Genomic DNA, 9499 nt, shown 5'->3' on the forward strand with positions numbered 1-9499 from the left:
AATCCCTCACAAAAAATGTCCATCCTTCTTTTAGAAATACCAATTTTCTATTGGCAGTCAAGTGTCAAGTCTAAAAGGAATTATTGTGTAAAATTTGCATAAGAGAGCAATAAAAGGGTTTTACTGGGCAATGGATAAAAATATAGATGAATAAGCCCAAATTCCAAAAGGCATTTTCTTGTTCAGTAGCTCAGCAAGTGGTTTCATTTTCAACAACTCAGATCTAGTTATTTTTTCCATCATGACTAAAATCCTTTTACAGAAATCTGTAGAATCTTAAAACAAATTGATTTATCTTTATAAGCTTAGGTCGGTTTTGTGAAACTGTTTTTCCATTCACCCCCAAGCTACACAAGTGGCAAATAGTTGACTGATGACATTTTCAAAGCTTTTAATAGGAACATGACTTTTCAGATCTCAGAAATCAGTACATCAATACACACACATGAACATGCATTTGCAAAATAATTTATTTTATACATGCTTGGATTTTTAAAACCAATGTTTAAAACATGGATAAATGCAAAAGATCTAACCAAAATAATTTTATATATTAAAAACAAAATAGTAAGTCTTTAACTATCTGATCTGAAGCAATAATTAAAAACTATAGCAATTGAGAAAGTGTGATGCAGGTCAAGGGAGCTGAATAAAAAGGCCACAGATAGACCCACACAATTAAGTTCTGGGAATTGATTTTCAATGTAGGTGCCAAGATACTTTAATGAAAGAAAAGTAATCTTTTCCATACTATTGATAGAACAACTGAATGCTATTGTAGTGGGGAAATTTCAAACTTATTCTATATGTTCCAGTCTACATAAAAGTGAAGACAAAGTGAACAAATCATAAAGAAAACCATAAATCATAAAGAAAAAGAAAACGTTTTACAGCAAGCAAGGAGACAAAATGTAACTTACAAAACACCCAAATTAGACTTTCTTCAGATTTCAACTCAGACAATCTTTAGGCAAGAAAATAGTGAAAGGAATTGTTCACTGCCCTAAAAGATAATGACTTCCAACAAAGAACATTCTATCCTGCAAAATTATCATTCAAAAATGAAGGTGAATAAAGACTTCTACAGACAAACCGTAGCTAATGGAGTTAATCACCAACAGACCCAAATAAAGAAAAGTTGAAAGGAGTTCTGCAAGAAAAGAAAAAAAAATGATCTGAGCAAAATGACAAAAGGGATACAATACTGGAAGCATGAACTATAAAAGTATTGTAACAGGGTAGTCTCCAGGGAAAGGGGAGGGTCCAGTTTCCCTGCCCCACCCAAGGGAGGGTGGAGCTGAGCAAGGAGGAGGAGAAACTGGAGAGACTAGAGAAGGAGGAAAGAAGGAAGGAGACCTGGAGTAGGCACATGGAACAGAGAGACATGTGAAGAAGCTGCATTTACCTTTTGGTCCTGGACCATTTCAAACAGAAGTGGGTGAGAGAACCATGGGGTGGTTGACGACAGAAGCTTTGATTTTGCTCTTTCTCTTCCAGACTTGTCTGGCCCCTTCTGCCCCTTTTCTATGGGTCCCCACCAGAACGCTCTTTAAATTTGTGGCAGGCTTTTGGGCCTCAGTGGCTCTTCTTTGGGCCAGCTCTGTTTGGTTGGACATTTACCCACAAAGAGATGGATAACTTCCGGTGCCTGATTCGAGAAGTTTCTTTTTTATCTTGTCTTTTTTGCACACGAATTGTATTAAAGTTCCTTTCTATTGAAGGTTTATTGCACTAATATGTTTTGCCTTAATGTGGTGGGTGGCAGAAGCTATTTAGAGTGAGCACATTTGGAGGTTCTGGTGTGCCCTTCACTCTGCCCTGTAACAGATTGAGTCAACAACAAAACAATAAAGGAGAGAAAGAAATGAACAGAACTTATATAGTTAAATGTTGGAGAAAATACATCAGTTTATAACAGACTTAATCCCTAGTAAAACAAAACCCCATAGTAACCTTGAACTGAAACAAAGAAATCTATAGTATCATTTAGGAAAGGCTTCCAGAAAGAACAGAGAGAAACAAAGGGAAAAGAAACAACAGAAAAATAAAACAATCAAACATCAAAATAAACAGATAATACTAATAATCACTCTAACATGTGAATGTTCTGAATTCACCAGTTAAAAGACATAGACTCACAATGTGAGCAAAAAATTCCACCTATCTATTCTTTATTTACAAGACATTCATTTAAAACCAAAAGGCAAACTAAAAGCTAAAGATTGGAGCAAAGTTGTACATTCTGATAATGTACAAAGAAAAGCAAGAACTGTTATTCTCATATCACATAAACTAGTCTTTCACTAAATGAATTAATCAGGTACAAAGATGGACACTATATAACAATCAAAGGAATAATTCTTTAAGAAGATATAACTGTTATTCATATTTGTGCACCTAAAATAGAAGCACAACATTATATGAAGCACCTAAAACATCATATCAACAAAAATGCAATTATTTTTGGTGAGCTTAATACATCACTAACACGACAGGCTAGATCAAAACATAGGCAAAGAAAAAAAGACCTTAAGGGAAGTGTTGGGTCACATGAATTTAATGGACATTTAGTGAAATTTCCATTCCAAGAGAAATGAATACACTTTCTTTTCAAGTGCACATGAAACATTCTCAAGAGTATCATTTATTGGGGAATAAGACATGACTCAGAAAAATACAAAAATAGAAAGTATATCAAGTTTCTCCACAGATCACAATGTATAAGATAGAGATTAATACACCAAAGAATCCTAACATGTATGAAAATATGTGGAGACTAGGAAAAACATTTTGAACAACTCCTGGGTCAGAAAGGAAACCAAAGAAAAGATCAAAAGTTATCTTCAAACTAATGAAAATGGAGAGAAAAAGCTACTTCTCCCCATGGGATATCCTAAAAATGTGGAAAGTTCATAGCAATACAGGTTCATATAAAATGAAAACAAGAAAATATCAAGTAAGCAATCTAATTCTGAGTAGAAATAAATGAAAGAGTAAACAAAAAGTCAGTCCAAAAGATCAGAGAAACCAAGAGTTTGTTCTTGGAAAGAGTAAACAAAATTATAACCTGTCAGCTAAGCTTATGAAGAGAGAAAACCCAAATCAATAGAATTAGAAATGGAAGAGGCCAAATTACAACAAATACAGCAGAAAAACTTAGAATCACACAAAACTATGCCAAGTGAACAACTTAGAAGAAATAGAAAAATTTCTAGACTCACACAACCTCCCAAGTTTTAATCAAGATGAAATAGCTTAAACAGTACAATCACAAGTGTTGGAAATGTAAGAGTAATAAGGGTAATAAAAAGTTTTCTTAAGAACAAAAATCTATTCTGAACCACCACAATAAAAAGCATATCATGATGAACAAAAAAGAAAAAAAAAACTCAACATCACTTAATTTTTCCAGTGAAATCTACCAAACTTTCAATGATAACTCATACCTATCCTACTCAAACTTCTAAAAAAAGAAGAGGAAGGAAAACTCCCCCAAAACATTCTATTGGGCCAGTATTATCCTGATTACAAAACCAAAGACAGCACATAAAAAGAATCTTTAGGATTAATATCTCTGATAAACATAGATGTAAAAATCCTCAATAAAATGCTAGTAAACCAAATACAACAATATATTAGAGAATCAGCTACCAAGATCAAGCAGGCTTCATTCTAGGAATGCAAGGCTGATTCATTATAAACAAATTAATTAATGTCACATACCATATCAATAAAAAGGAAGGAAAATAACATGACCATCTCAATAGATACTGAAAAATTCATTCAACAAGATTCAGGATAAACTTATGTTGAAAACACAAAGTAAGTTGGGAATAAATAGAACTTAATTAAACATCATAAAAGCCATATTTGACAAACCCACAGCCAACATCATACTCAATATCATACATTGTTGCTAATATCAATAAAAAACAGAATGTTCACTCTCACCACTGTTGCTCAACAAAGTACTAGAAGTCCTAGGAAAGCATTTAGGCAAGAAAAAGACATAAAAGAGACCCACATTGGAAAAGGTGAGATATTTGCAAAATAAATATCTGACAAATGATGCATATACAAATATATTTTTAAATTTTAAAACTAAAGAATAAGAGCCCTCCATAGTAGTGCAGTGAGTTAAAGCACAGCACAAAGAAGCTAAAGCCACTTAGCATAAGTTTGATCCCAGCCCCAGAGGTGATCCACATGGTGCAGCAGACCCCTCCTGACCTGCCTGCTGCTCCTCTCAACAGTGTACTTGTCAGTCAGCCTATTCTGCTCCCCACTCTGTCTCTGGTGAATCCTCTCACCGCCCCTGCACCTCTGGCCTGCACCCCAGTTCTGTATTACTGTTACAATAAGTGATTGCAAATAATCTTGAAACAAATTTGTACCCTGAGAAGGTATAAATGCCTTAGCAAAAATCAGGTAAAAACCTGGCTTTTATATCACAAGGAAGTTAGATTGCAATAAGCACACTTAGAGCCTAAATAACAGGATTATCAATTGAACAAAACCCACGTTCAACTATGGGATGTAAGACGGAAAAAACAGAAAAACAAGGAGAGCCTAAAGCTAAATTATAGGCTATTATCAAGAAATTTCCTAGTGCCCTTAAATATCCATTGGCATCTGCCAAAAATAATATGTCCTATAAAAATAAAAGATTGTTGGAAATTTTATTACTGTCTCAAAGGGAGGTACCTATGCTATTATCAAATAGAATATTGGGAAGGCAAGCAAAGGATTGACTATTTGACCTAGGAACTAAACTCAGATATTTGAGGCTTTGCATCTCCCTACCTAAATTATTTTGTTTTTAAACATTACCTCAAGGATAGAATCCTCCCTTGTGGCAAAAGGGATTAGAGCACAGCATTATGAGGCTGTTGGCAGTTATTGCAGTATGAAAGATCCCCAGCCAGGGAGTTGACCCACATGGCACAACAGACCTATCCTGTCTCTCCCACTGCTCCCCTCATCAGTGTATTTCAGTTATTCTGCCTTGCTTTGCTCCCCACTTTGTCTCTGATGAATCCCCTCCCAGCGCTTTTGGCCTGTACCCCAGTTCTTCTATGCATAAATAAATAAATCTTTAAAAAAGAAATTACTTTAAGGATACCTTGAGGTATTCGGGATATGCCTTCAAGAAAATATATGTTGCTTTTACTATCTGGAATGTATATGGAATATGGAAAACTTCGTATTTTGTGGTTTCCCAAGATAAAATCTCTTAAGTTTCACTATGGTGGAGAGAAAAAAGGAATGATTGCTTCAATGAGCTTAATTACCTGTGCTGTGGGCAATTTGGCTGACTCTATTGCATTGAAAAGCTCAAGGAACAATTCAAGTTTGGTAACCTCAATATACAGTTTTATAAAGCCGGGAAACACCGATGTTGATTAATGTACAAGCACTTACAACAAACCCTGCTTAGGATATTTTCCCTAGGAAAGAGGGAAATTTTACAGAAATATCTTAGACTTCTGGTAATATTAAGATATACCCTGAAACTCCTACAAAAGCTTGTGTTTTCTCTCTGTCCCTTAAAGTTACAAAATTTATTAGTCTTAGGGGTGTAACTACTATGGGAAATCCAAGCGCTGATCAAGAAACTGAATGAAGAGAGAGAGAAAAAAAAATTGAGCCAGTCTTTTAAAAATAGACTGCTAGAGAACCTCCCTTGATATTGTTACTGAACACAGAGTTTGAGGAAAAGGAAAGTGGTTTTATTTGTCGACAAATGAGGAAGACAGCAAAGACCACCGTCCTGCTCTTTGGCAAGTTACAGGGCTATTTATACAATGTTCAACAAAGAAAAGAGGAGGTAGTCTAGCCTCAGCAAAGGGGAGGGAGTAAAAGTTAGTGCTGGGATGGAGACCAGTGGGCAACAGCCTTTATTTACACAAAGACAAACAAAAATGGGGAATCAGCAAGAATAATGGGGAGGGGGCAGGGTGCACCACAGGGAGGAAGAGGAGTCAGTACCCACCAGCTTTCTCACTATTTGCTTTTGTTTGGGATTTCCTTTCCTTGACCCTAGACCTGTCAAAAGAAGAAAAACTGTAAGGAAAGGAAAGAAAAAAGTAAACCCACAGTTAAGAGGTCTGGGAAACCCAATTTCATCATAAATTTGTCAAAGGAGGCAAATCTGCAGATGTTTATCTGACAGCCCATTTACTATATCGATATTTTAGCTTTCATTAGAAATAAAAGATTCTAATAAATAAAATAAATTGAATATTATAGAAAGTAGTTAGGAAACCTTAAATGTATTTTTTGGATCAAAAAGATAAGTGGATAGACTTACTTATGCGAGTTTCAACCCAAATGAAAACACCCTGGACTCACTAGAAACTGAGGGGGAATCGGCGATTGGGGAGTTCCCTTCTGGGAACTCCCGGGAAAACCCAGGCACCTGGAAGTTCCGTGGGCTGCAGGAGCCGCTTTGCCCCATGTTAAACCTAGAGGTGAAGGGGGATGGCTCAGCTCAGTGAGTGGAGCCCAGGCTGCAGAGAGACTGCAAATCTGATCTGAAACTCCTGGGTAAGGGAAAACCCGCCAAAACTGCAGGAACCATCGGGAGCACCTGGGTACCATGCAAAGCCGCTGATCAGCTCCACCAGCTCGGGAACCTGCAAGATGGTGGCAGAATAAAGACACCGAGATGACTACATCCAAACTTGCATGGGATTGTATAAAAATGGACTATAGACTTGCATGCTATGAGTTTCAACCCAAATGAGAACGTCCTGGACTCACTAGAAGGAAAATAACCAAGGGAGAACCAGCAATTGGGGAGTTCCTATAAGGGAAGCCACACAGGCAGGATTAGCTGAACCCTGCAACCCTGATCCTGGAATGCCAGCTGCTTCCTACTCATTTGCTTCCTACTCCTTAGGCTCTTTTAAAAATCTAGGCGCCCAGACCTAAGGAAGCCCTGCAGAGGGAAACTGCCTGAAGTGGGAGCTGCAGCTGCTCCGCAGCCTTTTGTCCAAGCCCTGCTACAACCCTGGAGATAAACTGAGACAATTCAGCTAGGGAAAGGAAACCAAATTGTGGGAAAATGCTGCAGCTTAGAACCAGAGACCCGAGGACATGCCTCAGAAGTGTTGCTGACCTTTGCCCCAGCAGCCACAGATGTGTTACAACCTTCCTTTGCCCCAGCAACCCCGACAAAGCCCTGGATATAAACTGAGACAACACAGCTAGGTGAGTGGATCCCAAGCTATTGCACGGGGGTGGGGGGTGGGGGGGGGAGAAAAAACAAAATACTGCTCTACTTAGAGCCCGGGAGGCTGAGAAGAGGAACTCTAGCCCTACCCACATCTCCTGCCCCCACAACAGAGATCTGAGACTAGGCAACATTAGTGTTTGGTCAGGTCTTGGTGCCATTCTTAAGGTGTGGTCAAGAAGTCTCACAAAACTCCTGAGATAAAGAGGGGGAAAAAAAAAACAGTGAGACTTGCTCAGGGGTCTACCTACTTACCACATCTACCCACAAAAACTGTGGTAAAACCCTGGAGTTAAAGAGATACAGCTGGGCTCTGTGAAAGGACCTCAGGCAGTGGGGAGGCACTGCTCAGGGAGGGACTATTTAGACTAAACAAAAAGAGGGCTGGGGCTATTTTAGCTGTCTGGCATCCCCTACATTCCTGTGGGGAGGGGGAGATATCACCCCCACAACAGAGGCCTGAAAACTGGGGAGACAGAAAAGTTCACAGTACATAGAGTGTAAACAAAGCCAGCCACCAACTCAGCCAAAGGCCCAGCTCCAGGGAGACCTACAACAATTCTAATTCATCATAACCACCACAGGCACACCAAGCATAGAGGGAACGTGGGACATCCGAAGGCTACAAAGATCAACAGACACCTTCCAGAAACATGGCGTCAACGTATTACTAGAAGAGGCTGAACAACACAAGAGACCCCTGACTGTTACCAGCTGAGACAACAGACACAATTACACACAGTGGGGGCTGGGAAAACTAACATAACTCAGAATACCCTCCACAACTGAAGTGTCTGGAAGTCCCTCAGCTATTGTAGAAAGAACATCCCAAAAAAAAAAAAAAATGCCGGTGAATAATGGCAACACCATATCTCAGCCAAAAGAATAGAAAGTATTAAAAAATACACAACAGGGAAAAGCAAGCCCACAGGGAGAAAATTCAACACAAAAAAGATCAGTCAACAGAAACCACCAAAGAAATAGAAGAACTGTTCAACCTACCAGAAAAAAAAATCAGAATCATCATGATAAACAAACAAAATGAAATGAGGCAAGCCATGCAGGAGTTGAAGAATGCAAACAAGGAAATGAATGAAACAATTGAAAAAAATATGAGGCAAGCAATCAGCGAACTGAAGAAAGAAAATGAGATATTAAAAAAGGAAATAGAAGAAATGAAGGCTATGGAAAGGCCACTAGAGGAGATAAAGAATGCTGGGGAAAGTTATGAAAACAGAGTAGATGAAATGGAAGAACGAATCAGCACCCTCGAAAACACAGAAACAAAGAGAATTAAAAAAGAAAAACAAGAGAAGGAACAGGAATGAAGAAACATTGCAACAGCTATCTTACATCATTAGGAAAGGAAACATCAGAGTTATAGGTATCCCAGAAGGTGAAGAGAAAGACCGAGGAATAGAGAATATATTCACAGAGACAATAGAAGAGAACTTCCCTAATATGAAGGAGATGAAATTAGACATTCAAGAAGCAAGAACACCAAGCTACCACGATGGCAGGAGAAATACAGCAAGACACATTACAATAAAACATCCAAGGATACAAGACTTGTTAAAGATAATGAGAATGACAAGAGGGAAGAAGCAATTAACCTATAAAGGGAAACTGATCCGGATGACATCAGACTTCTCCAAAGAAACACTACAGGCAAGAAGAGAGTGGAGGGATATTCTCAACAAACTCCAAAGCATTAAATGCCAACCAAAAATACTCTACCCTGTGAAGCTCTCCTTCCTCTATGAAGAAAGAATAAGGACATTCTCAGACAAACAGAAGCTCCACAATTTTGTCAAGAATAAAACCCCACTGCAAAAACTACTACAAGAAGCCCTCAAACCAAATTCAACAGAAGAATGAACAAGAACAGTTCAAATCAAGGAATAAAAATACAGAAGGACCAAAATGGCAAATGTAGGTGCCAGTATATGAATATTATCTCTAAATGTAAATGGCTTAAACTCATCAGTTAAAAGACAGAGTTGCCGGATGGATTAAAAAAACAGAAGCCATCATTCTGCTGTCTGCAGGAAACACATCTCACTATAAAAGATAAAAACAGACTGAAAATAAAAGGATGGAAAACAATCCTACAAGCAAATGGGCCAAAAAAGAAAGCAGGAACTGCTATACTTATATCAGATGAAACAGACTTCAAACTAAAATAGGTTAAAAGAGATACAGAAGGCCACTACATTATGATTAAGGGGACAATACAACAAGAAGAAATAACAATCATCAACATAT

This window comes from Condylura cristata, unplaced genomic scaffold, assembly GCF_000260355.1.
Source record: "Condylura cristata isolate star-nosed mole 26May11 unplaced genomic scaffold, ConCri1.0 scaffold00006, whole genome shotgun sequence".
NCBI lineage: Eukaryota > Metazoa > Chordata > Mammalia > Eulipotyphla > Talpidae > Condylura > Condylura cristata.